Below are 11494 nucleotides of genomic sequence, written 5' to 3'. Positions count from 1 at the left end.
GACCATTGCCGTGGGAGAGACGTGCAGGGCAACGCCGGCCGGCCCTAGGTAGGCCCCCGCTGGAGGAGGCCTCGGGGACTTTGGGTGGCGAGGAAACCCCCTCTTCGGAGGGGCCCGGCAGGCTGGCCCGGCCCAGACCCTCGGCCTGGGCCAGGTGAGCTACGGCATGGAGAGGGGGCTCTCCCAGCAGCCCCAGATCTGCCCCAGGGCTCCCTTCCCCCACAGCCCCTTCTGCAAGGGGCCCTGGCCCTCCCCCTGCCTTAGAACTCAGCCCTCTGGCCTCCAGCAAGCGTGAGGAAGGAACTATTCCTATCCAACAGTGGCCCCTAGCGGTGGAAGTTTTGGCTCAGACTTTGGGCAACGGAGCCGCTCTCCTGTTCCTGGAGCTTCTTCGGGCTCTTAGCTTTTCACCAGACAGACAACTGTCCAGGACACCAGAGCAGAGCTTCTCTCCTAGCCCAGTCCCCAGCCAGCAGGCTCCACCCGCGTCGGCGGCCCCTTCCGTCGCGTTCCCCTGGCCTCCTGGTGGCATTCGGTGTAAACATTTTGGAAGCCCGCTTCCCCCAGCGCTGGAGGTTTTCCTGGCAGTGGACGCGCTCCCCGAAGGGCATTGGGTGGGTTTCGGCAGGATGCCTATTGGCCGCATCTGTCCCGGCACTGGCCCTGGGGACAACTCCCGAGTGCAGAAAACGCCCCCCGGCCCCATCCATCACAACTGTCTTCCCACTCCCGGCCTTGGGCAGCTCCCGCCAGTGGCCACCGTCTCCAGAGCAACCGGGCGGGGCGGGGCGGGGCCTGGCCGGGGCGAGCGTGCCGGGGGCGGGGTGAGGGGCGCCTGCGCGCCAGGGCGGCCGTGGGCGTGGGCGTGGCCGGCCCAGCGGGCTGGGGCGCCTGCGCTTTGGTCCCGGCACGGCGGGCGTCGGAGAGCGGTCTAGGGCGGCGCGGGAGGCCTAGCGCTTGCCCACCCCCACCCCCACCCCGGGCGCCGGCCGGGCGCCCCGACAGGAGGGGGTGGGGCGGAGGCAGCGGATGGAGCGAGAGGGGGCCTAGATCCCACAGGGCTGTTGGATGCGGCTCTCCCGCTGGCAGGTGTCGGCACTTTTGCTTCCCTCCGCGGTCAGGACCACCTTCTCCTGCCTCTCAGCTGACCTGGGCCGGTCCAACGAACCTGAGCGCAGGTGTTGCACCTGGGCTGAGGCTCAGGTCCCAGCCGGCACGGGGCCTGTCCAGAGACATGCAGAGGCCTGTCTCCTGAGCATGCACGCACCCAGTGCCAGGCTCAGCCGCCGCCAAAGTGACAGAAGAAGAGGCATGTGTAGAGAGGCCCCCCTGCAACCCACTCCCCCCTCCCCGTGCAAGAGCACGGATTCCCAAGTAGGGCCCACTGGCAGGGCACTGAGGCCCGGAGCCACCTGCCATCAGCAGCGTAGTCCTGGGTGTCCCCGCCGCCCTCAGGAGCACCGGGGCCTGGGGCTTGATCGACTAGGCAGCTGCGCCTCGGCGAGAAGGGCTATCTGCTTTGGTTTGCAAATCTTGACAGTATCCCTGCGGCATTGCCCGCTATGGTAGCTTGGAACGGCAATCCATAGGAAAATCACCTGGTGGCGTGGCGTGCTCTGGCAGAGCGAAATGTGCTGAAGATGATGGGTTCTCACTTTTTTTTTCCCCTCCCCAAAAACGGACGGTTACGACTCGAGGCAATGCCCAAACAACCCACACGTCCGCTTTGGACGCTCACGATGGCCGCTTAGAATGTACCCGGTCCATGGAACACCTGGACCTGGAAGCCCACTTGACCGCAGTGCCTGCCTCAAGTGAGCAGAAATGATTTGCACGCAAGGGTCTCAGCACCCAATAGGTAAGCAGTTTCGTTGTGCGTCCCCCGGCCCCGGAGCCGAGAGAAATGCTCGTTCGTTCGTAGGGTCCCAAAAAGGAGGGCGAGAGGAGAAAGGGCAGGCTCATTGCTCAGAGTCGTCGGGGTGCTCTGGGGCCCCTCTCGTCCCAGACAAGAAACGCAGAGAAAGAGAGGTCATTGACAAGGGAGAGGGAAGACTCTGGGCCTGTCCTCTCCGGGAGACAGGTGTCTGGAGGCCTGGCCGGGAGCCCAGGCCGAAGCCCGCAGGCCACCGGTGGGAAAGGCCGGGGTTGCCCTGACAAAAGGTGGAGGTGACGGCGATGGGAGACAGCATGTCTGTGACCATTGCCGTGGGAGAGACGTGCAGGGCAACGCCGGCCGGCCCTAGGTAGGCCCCCGCTGGAGGAGGCCTCGGGGACTTTGGGTGGCGAGGAAACCCCCTCTTCGGAGGGGCCCGGCAGGCTGGCCCGGCCCAGACCCTCGGCCTGGGCCAGGTGAGCTACGGCATGGAGAGGGGGCTCTCCCAGCAGCCCCAGATCTGCCCCAGGGCTCCCTTCCCCCACAGCCCCTTCTGCAAGGGGCCCTGGCCCTCCCCCTGCCTTAGAACTCAGCCCTCTGGCCTCCAGCAAGCGTGAGGAAGGAACTATTCCTATCCAACAGTGGCCCCTAGCGGTGGAAGTTTCGGCTCAGACTTTGGGCAACGGAGCCGCTCTCCTGTTCCTGGAGCTTCTTCGGGCTCTTAGCTTTTCACCAGACAGACAACTGTCCAGGACACCAGAGCAGAGCTTCTCTCCTAGCCCAGTCCCCAGCCAGCAGGCTCCACCCGCGTCGGCGGCCCCTTCCGTCGCGTTCCCCTGGCCTCCTGGTGGCATTCGGTGTAAACATTTTGGAAGCCCGCTTCCCCCAGCGCTGGAGGTTTTCCTGGCAGTGGACGCGCTCCCCGAAGGGCATTGGGTGGGTTTCGGCAGGATGCCTATTGGCCGCATCTGTCCCGGCACTGGCCCTGGGGACAACTCCCGAGTGCAGAAAACGCCCCCCGGCCCCATCCATCACAACTGTCTTCCCACTCCCGGCCTTGGGCAGCTCCCGCCAGTGGCCACCGTCTCCAGAGCAACCGGGCGGGGCGGGGCGGGGCCTGGCCGGGGCGAGCGTGCCGGGGGCGGGGTGAGGGGCGCCTGCGCGCCAGGGCGGCCGTGGGCGTGGGCGTGGCCGGCCCAGCGGGCTGGGGCGCCTGCGCTTTGGTCCCGGCACGGCGGGCGTCGGAGAGCGGTCTAGGGCGGCGCGGGAGGCCTAGCGCTTGCCCACCCCCACCCCCACCCCGGGCGCCGGCCGGGCGCCCCGACAGGAGGGGGTGGGGCGGAGGCAGCGGATGGAGCGAGAGGGGGCCTAGATCCCACAGGGCTGTTGGATGCGGCTCTCCCGCTGGCAGGTGTCGGCACTTTTGCTTCCCTCCGCGGTCAGGACCACCTTCTCCTGCCTCTCAGCTGACCTGGGCCGGTCCAACGAACCTGAGCGCAGGTGTTGCACCTGGGCTGAGGCTCAGGTCCCAGCCGGCACGGGGCCTGTCCAGAGACATGCAGAGGCCTGTCTCCTGAGCATGCACGCACCCAGTGCCAGGCTCAGCCGCCGCCAAAGTGACAGAAGAAGAGGCATGTGTAGAGAGGCCCCCCTGCAACCCACTCCCCCCTCCCCGTGCAAGAGCACGGATTCCCAAGTAGGGCCCACTGGCAGGGCACTGAGGCCCGGAGCCACCTGCCATCAGCAGCGTAGTCCTGGGTGTCCCCGCCGCCCTCAGGAGCACCGGGGCCTGGGGCTTGATCGACTAGGCAGCTGCGCCTCGGCGAGAAGGGCTATCTGCTTTGGTTTGCAAATCTTGACAGTATCCCTGCGGCATTGCCCGCTATGGTAGCTTGGAACGGCAATCCATAGGAAAATCACCTGGTGGCGTGGCGTGCTCTGGCAGAGCGAAATGTGCTGAAGATGATGGGTTCTCACTTTTTTTTTCCCCTCCCCAAAAACGGACGGTTACGACTCGAGGCAATGCCCAAACAACCCACACGTCCGCTTTGGACGCTCACGATGGCCGCTTAGAATGTACCCGGTCCATGGAACACCTGGACCTGGAAGCCCACTTGACCGCAGTGCCTGCCTCAAGTGAGCAGAAATGATTTGCACGCAAGGGTCTCAGCACCCAATAGGTAAGCAGTTTCGTTGTGCGTCCCCCGGCCCCGGAGCCGAGAGAAATGCTCGTTCGTTCGTAGGGTCCCAAAAAGGAGGGCGAGAGGAGAAAGGGCAGGCTCATTGCTCAGAGTCGTCGGGGTGCTCTGGGGCCCCTCTCGTCCCAGACAAGAAACGCAGAGAAAGAGAGGTCATTGACAAGGGAGAGGGAAGACTCTGGGCCTGTCCTCTCCGGGAGACAGGTGTCTGGAGGCCTGGCCGGGAGCCCAGGCCGAAGCCCGCAGGCCACCGGTGGGAAAGGCCGGGGTTGCCCTGACAAAAGGTGGAGGTGACGGCGATGGGAGACAGCATGTCTGTGACCATTGCCGTGGGAGAGACGTGCAGGGCAACGCCGGCCGGCCCTAGGTAGGCCCCCGCTGGAGGAGGCCTCGGGGACTTTGGGTGGCGAGGAAACCCCCTCTTCGGAGGGGCCCGGCAGGCTGGCCCGGCCCAGACCCTCGGCCTGGGCCAGGTGAGCTACGGCATGGAGAGGGGGCTCTCCCAGCAGCCCCAGATCTGCCCCAGGGCTCCCTTCCCCCACAGCCCCTTCTGCAAGGGGCCCTGGCCCTCCCCCTGCCTTAGAACTCAGCCCTCTGGCCTCCAGCAAGCGTGAGGAAGGAACTATTCCTATCCAACAGTGGCCCCTAGCGGTGGAAGTTTCGGCTCAGACTTTGGGCAACGGAGCCGCTCTCCTGTTCCTGGAGCTTCTTCGGGCTCTTAGCTTTTCACCAGACAGACAACTGTCCAGGACACCAGAGCAGAGCTTCTCTCCTAGCCCAGTCCCCAGCCAGCAGGCTCCACCCGCGTCGGCGGCCCCTTCCGTCGCGTTCCCCTGGCCTCCTGGTGGCATTCGGTGTAAACATTTTGGAAGCCCGCTTCCCCCAGCGCTGGAGGTTTTCCTGGCAGTGGACGCGCTCCCCGAAGGGCATTGGGTGGGTTTCGGCAGGATGCCTATTGGCCGCATCTGTCCCGGCACTGGCCCTGGGGACAACTCCCGAGTGCAGAAAACGCCCCCCGGCCCCATCCATCACAACTGTCTTCCCACTCCCGGCCTTGGGCAGCTCCCGCCAGTGGCCACCGTCTCCAGAGCAACCGGGCGGGGCGGGGCGGGGCCTGGCCGGGGCGAGCGTGCCGGGGGCGGGGTGAGGGGCGCCTGCGCGCCAGGGCGGCCGTGGGCGTGGGCGTGGCCGGCCCAGCGGGCTGGGGCGCCTGCGCTTTGGTCCCGGCACGGCGGGCGTCGGAGAGCGGTCTAGGGCGGCGCGGGAGGCCTAGCGCTTGCCCACCCCCACCCCCACCCCGGGCGCCGGCCGGGCGCCCCGACAGGAGGGGGTGGGGCGGAGGCAGCGGATGGAGCGAGAGGGGGCCTAGATCCCACAGGGCTGTTGGATGCGGCTCTCCCGCTGGCAGGTGTCGGCACTTTTGCTTCCCTCCGCGGTCAGGACCACCTTCTCCTGCCTCTCAGCTGACCTGGGCCGGTCCAACGAACCTGAGCGCAGGTGTTGCACCTGGGCTGAGGCTCAGGTCCCAGCCGGCACGGGGCCTGTCCAGAGACATGCAGAGGCCTGTCTCCTGAGCATGCACGCACCCAGTGCCAGGCTCAGCCGCCGCCAAAGTGACAGAAGAAGAGGCATGTGTAGAGAGGCCCCCCTGCAACCCACTCCCCCCTCCCCGTGCAAGAGCACGGATTCCCAAGTAGGGCCCACTGGCAGGGCACTGAGGCCCGGAGCCACCTGCCATCAGCAGCGTAGTCCTGGGTGTCCCCGCCGCCCTCAGGAGCACCGGGGCCTGGGGCTTGATCGACTAGGCAGCTGCGCCTCGGCGAGAAGGGCTATCTGCTTTGGTTTGCAAATCTTGACAGTATCCCTGCGGCATTGCCCGCTATGGTAGCTTGGAACGGCAATCCATAGGAAAATCACCTGGTGGCGTGGCGTGCTCTGGCAGAGCGAAATGTGCTGAAGATGATGGGTTCTCACTTTTTTTTTCCCCTCCCCAAAAACGGACGGTTACGACTCGAGGCAATGCCCAAACAACCCACACGTCCGCTTTGGACGCTCACGATGGCCGCTTAGAATGTACCCGGTCCATGGAACACCTGGACCTGGAAGCCCACTTGACCGCAGTGCCTGCCTCAAGTGAGCAGAAATGATTTGCACGCAAGGGTCTCAGCACCCAATAGGTAAGCAGTTTCGTTGTGCGTCCCCCGGCCCCGGAGCCGAGAGAAATGCTCGTTCGTTCGTAGGGTCCCAAAAAGGAGGGCGAGAGGAGAAAGGGCAGGCTCATTGCTCAGAGTCGTCGGGGTGCTCTGGGGCCCCTCTCGTCCCAGACAAGAAACGCAGAGAAAGAGAGGTCATTGACAAGGGAGAGGGAAGACTCTGGGCCTGTCCTCTCCGGGAGACAGGTGTCTGGAGGCCTGGCCGGGAGCCCAGGCCGAAGCCCGCAGGCCACCGGTGGGAAAGGCCGGGGTTGCCCTGACAAAAGGTGGAGGTGACGGCGATGGGAGACAGCATGTCTGTGACCATTGCCGTGGGAGAGACGTGCAGGGCAACGCCGGCCGGCCCTAGGTAGGCCCCCGCTGGAGGAGGCCTCGGGGACTTTGGGTGGCGAGGAAACCCCCTCTTCGGAGGGGCCCGGCAGGCTGGCCCGGCCCAGACCCTCGGCCTGGGCCAGGTGAGCTACGGCATGGAGAGGGGGCTCTCCCAGCAGCCCCAGATCTGCCCCAGGGCTCCCTTCCCCCACAGCCCCTTCTGCAAGGGGCCCTGGCCCTCCCCCTGCCTTAGAACTCAGCCCTCTGGCCTCCAGCAAGCGTGAGGAAGGAACTATTCCTATCCAACAGTGGCCCCTAGCGGTGGAAGTTTCGGCTCAGACTTTGGGCAACGGAGCCGCTCTCCTGTTCCTGGAGCTTCTTCGGGCTCTTAGCTTTTCACCAGACAGACAACTGTCCAGGACACCAGAGCAGAGCTTCTCTCCTAGCCCAGTCCCCAGCCAGCAGGCTCCACCCGCGTCGGCGGCCCCTTCCGTCGCGTTCCCCTGGCCTCCTGGTGGCATTCGGTGTAAACATTTTGGAAGCCCGCTTCCCCCAGCGCTGGAGGTTTTCCTGGCAGTGGACGCGCTCCCCGAAGGGCATTGGGTGGGTTTCGGCAGGATGCCTATTGGCCGCATCTGTCCCGGCACTGGCCCTGGGGACAACTCCCGAGTGCAGAAAACGCCCCCCGGCCCCATCCATCACAACTGTCTTCCCACTCCCGGCCTTGGGCAGCTCCCGCCAGTGGCCACCGTCTCCAGAGCAACCGGGCGGGGCGGGGCGGGGCCTGGCCGGGGCGAGCGTGCCGGGGGCGGGGTGAGGGGCGCCTGCGCGCCAGGGCGGCCGTGGGCGTGGGCGTGGCCGGCCCAGCGGGCTGGGGCGCCTGCGCTTTGGTCCCGGCACGGCGGGCGTCGGAGAGCGGTCTAGGGCGGCGCGGGAGGCCTAGCGCTTGCCCACCCCCACCCCCACCCCGGGCGCCGGCCGGGCGCCCCGACAGGAGGGGGTGGGGCGGAGGCAGCGGATGGAGCGAGAGGGGGCCTAGATCCCACAGGGCTGTTGGATGCGGCTCTCCCGCTGGCAGGTGTCGGCACTTTTGCTTCCCTCCGCGGTCAGGACCACCTTCTCCTGCCTCTCAGCTGACCTGGGCCGGTCCAACGAACCTGAGCGCAGGTGTTGCACCTGGGCTGAGGCTCAGGTCCCAGCCGGCACGGGGCCTGTCCAGAGACATGCAGAGGCCTGTCTCCTGAGCATGCACGCACCCAGTGCCAGGCTCAGCCGCCGCCAAAGTGACAGAAGAAGAGGCATGTGTAGAGAGGCCCCCCTGCAACCCACTCCCCCCTCCCCGTGCAAGAGCACGGATTCCCAAGTAGGGCCCACTGGCAGGGCACTGAGGCCCGGAGCCACCTGCCATCAGCAGCGTAGTCCTGGGTGTCCCCGCCGCCCTCAGGAGCACCGGGGCCTGGGGCTTGATCGACTAGGCAGCTGCGCCTCGGCGAGAAGGGCTATCTGCTTTGGTTTGCAAATCTTGACAGTATCCCTGCGGCATTGCCCGCTATGGTAGCTTGGAACGGCAATCCATAGGAAAATCACCTGGTGGCGTGGCGTGCTCTGGCAGAGCGAAATGTGCTGAAGATGATGGGTTCTCACTTTTTTTTTCCCCTCCCCAAAAACGGACGGTTACGACTCGAGGCAATGCCCAAACAACCCACACGTCCGCTTTGGACGCTCACGATGGCCGCTTAGAATGTACCCGGTCCATGGAACACCTGGACCTGGAAGCCCACTTGACCGCAGTGCCTGCCTCAAGTGAGCAGAAATGATTTGCACGCAAGGGTCTCAGCACCCAATAGGTAAGCAGTTTCGTTGTGCGTCCCCCGGCCCCGGAGCCGAGAGAAATGCTCGTTCGTTCGTAGGGTCCCAAAAAGGAGGGCGAGAGGAGAAAGGGCAGGCTCATTGCTCAGAGTCGTCGGGGTGCTCTGGGGCCCCTCTCGTCCCAGACAAGAAACGCAGAGAAAGAGAGGTCATTGACAAGGGAGAGGGAAGACTCTGGGCCTGTCCTCTCCGGGAGACAGGTGTCTGGAGGCCTGGCCGGGAGCCCAGGCCGAAGCCCGCAGGCCACCGGTGGGAAAGGCCGGGGTTGCCCTGACAAAAGGTGGAGGTGACGGCGATGGGAGACAGCATGTCTGTGACCATTGCCGTGGGAGAGACGTGCAGGGCAACGCCGGCCGGCCCTAGGTAGGCCCCCGCTGGAGGAGGCCTCGGGGACTTTGGGTGGCGAGGAAACCCCCTCTTCGGAGGGGCCCGGCAGGCTGGCCCGGCCCAGACCCTCGGCCTGGGCCAGGTGAGCTACGGCATGGAGAGGGGGCTCTCCCAGCAGCCCCAGATCTGCCCCAGGGCTCCCTTCCCCCACAGCCCCTTCTGCAAGGGGCCCTGGCCCTCCCCCTGCCTTAGAACTCAGCCCTCTGGCCTCCAGCAAGCGTGAGGAAGGAACTATTCCTATCCAACAGTGGCCCCTAGCGGTGGAAGTTTTGGCTCAGACTTTGGGCAACGGAGCCGCTCTCCTGTTCCTGGAGCTTCTTCGGGCTCTTAGCTTTTCACCAGACAGACAACTGTCCAGGACACCAGAGCAGAGCTTCTCTCCTAGCCCAGTCCCCAGCCAGCAGGCTCCACCCGCGTCGGCGGCCCCTTCCGTCGCGTTCCCCTGGCCTCCTGGTGGCATTCGGTGTAAACATTTTGGAAGCCCGCTTCCCCCAGCGCTGGAGGTTTTCCTGGCAGTGGACGCGCTCCCCGAAGGGCATTGGGTGGGTTTCGGCAGGATGCCTATTGGCCGCATCTGTCCCGGCACTGGCCCTGGGGACAACTCCCGAGTGCAGAAAACGCCCCCCGGCCCCATCCATCACAACTGTCTTCCCACTCCCGGCCTTGGGCAGCTCCCGCCAGTGGCCACCGTCTCCAGAGCAACCGGGCGGGGCGGGGCGGGGCCTGGCCGGGGCGAGCGTGCCGGGGGCGGGGTGAGGGGCGCCTGCGCGCCAGGGCGGCCGTGGGCGTGGGCGTGGCCGGCCCAGCGGGCTGGGGCGCCTGCGCTTTGGTCCCGGCACGGCGGGCGTCGGAGAGCGGTCTAGGGCGGCGCGGGAGGCCTAGCGCTTGCCCACCCCCACCCCCACCCCGGGCGCCGGCCGGGCGCCCCGACAGGAGGGGGTGGGGCGGAGGCAGCGGATGGAGCGAGAGGGGGCCTAGATCCCACAGGGCTGTTGGATGCGGCTCTCCCGCTGGCAGGTGTCGGCACTTTTGCTTCCCTCCGCGGTCAGGACCACCTTCTCCTGCCTCTCAGCTGACCTGGGCCGGTCCAACGAACCTGAGCGCAGGTGTTGCACCTGGGCTGAGGCTCAGGTCCCAGCCGGCACGGGGCCTGTCCAGAGACATGCAGAGGCCTGTCTCCTGAGCATGCACGCACCCAGTGCCAGGCTCAGCCGCCGCCAAAGTGACAGAAGAAGAGGCATGTGTAGAGAGGCCCCCCTGCAACCCACTCCCCCCTCCCCGTGCAAGAGCACGGATTCCCAAGTAGGGCCCACTGGCAGGGCACTGAGGCCCGGAGCCACCTGCCATCAGCAGCGTAGTCCTGGGTGTCCCCGCCGCCCTCAGGAGCACCGGGGCCTGGGGCTTGATCGACTAGGCAGCTGCGCCTCGGCGAGAAGGGCTATCTGCTTTGGTTTGCAAATCTTGACCGTATCCCTGCGGCATTGGCCGCTATGGTAGCTTGGAACGGCAATCAATAGGAAAATCACCTGGTGGCGTGGCGTGCTCTGGCAGAGCGAAATGTGCTGAAGATGATGGGTTCTCACTTTTTTTTTCCCCTCCCCAAAAACGGACGGTTACGACTCGAGGCAATGCCCAAACAACCCACACGTCCGCTTTGGACGCTCACGATGGCCGCTTAGAATGTACCCGGTCCATGGAACACCTGGACCTGGAAGCCCACTTGACCGCAGTGCCTGCCTCAAGTGAGCAGAAATGATTTGCACGCAAGGGTCTCAGCACCCAATTTACAGGTAAGCAGTTTCGTTGTGCGTCCCCCGGCCCCGGAGCCGAGAGAAATGCTCGTTCGTTCGTAGGGTCCCAAAAAGGAGGGCGAGAGGAGAAAGGGCAGGCTCATTGCTCAGAGTCGTCGGGGTGCTCTGGGGCCCCTCTCGTCCCAGACAAGAAACGCAGAGAAAGAGAGGTCATTGACAAGGGAGAGGGAAGACTCTGGGCCTGTCCTCTCCGGGAGACAGGTGTCTGGAGGCCTGGCCGGGAGCCCAGGCCGAAGCCCGCAGGCCACCGGTGGGAAAGGCCGGGGTTGCCCTGACAAAAGGTGGAGGTGACGGCGATGGGAGACAGCATGTCTGTGACCATTGCCGTGGGAGAGACGTGCAGGGCAACGCCGGCCGGCCCTAGGTAGGCCCCCGCTGGAGGAGGCCTCGGGGACTTTGGGTGGCGAGGAAACCCCCTCTTCGGAGGGGCCCGGCAGGCTGGCCCGGCCCAGACCCTCGGCCTGGGCCAGGTGAGCTATGGCATGGAGAGGGGGCTCTCCCAGCAGCCCCAGATCTGCCCCAGGGCTCCCTTCCCCCACAGCCCCTTCTGCAAGGGGCCCTGGCCCTCCCCCTGCCTTAGAACTCAGCCCTCTGGCCTCCAGCAAGCGTGAGGAAGGAACTATTCCTATCCAACAGTGGCCCCTAGCGGTGGAAGTTTTGGCTCAGACTTTGGGCAACGGAGCCGCTCTCCTGTTCCTGGAGCTTCTTCGGGCTCTTAGCTTTTCACCAGACAGACAACTGTCCAGGACACCAGAGCAGAGCTTCTCTCCTAGCCCAGTCCCCAGCCAGCAGGCTCCACCCGCGTCGGCGGCCCCTTCCGTCGCGTTCCCC

The sequence above is a fragment of the Dasypus novemcinctus genome (assembly GCF_030445035.2).
Source record: "Dasypus novemcinctus isolate mDasNov1 chromosome 8 unlocalized genomic scaffold, mDasNov1.1.hap2 SUPER_8_unloc_1, whole genome shotgun sequence".
Taxonomy (NCBI): Eukaryota; Metazoa; Chordata; class Mammalia; order Cingulata; family Dasypodidae; genus Dasypus; species Dasypus novemcinctus.
Note: the sequence above shows the minus strand (reverse complement) of the source record.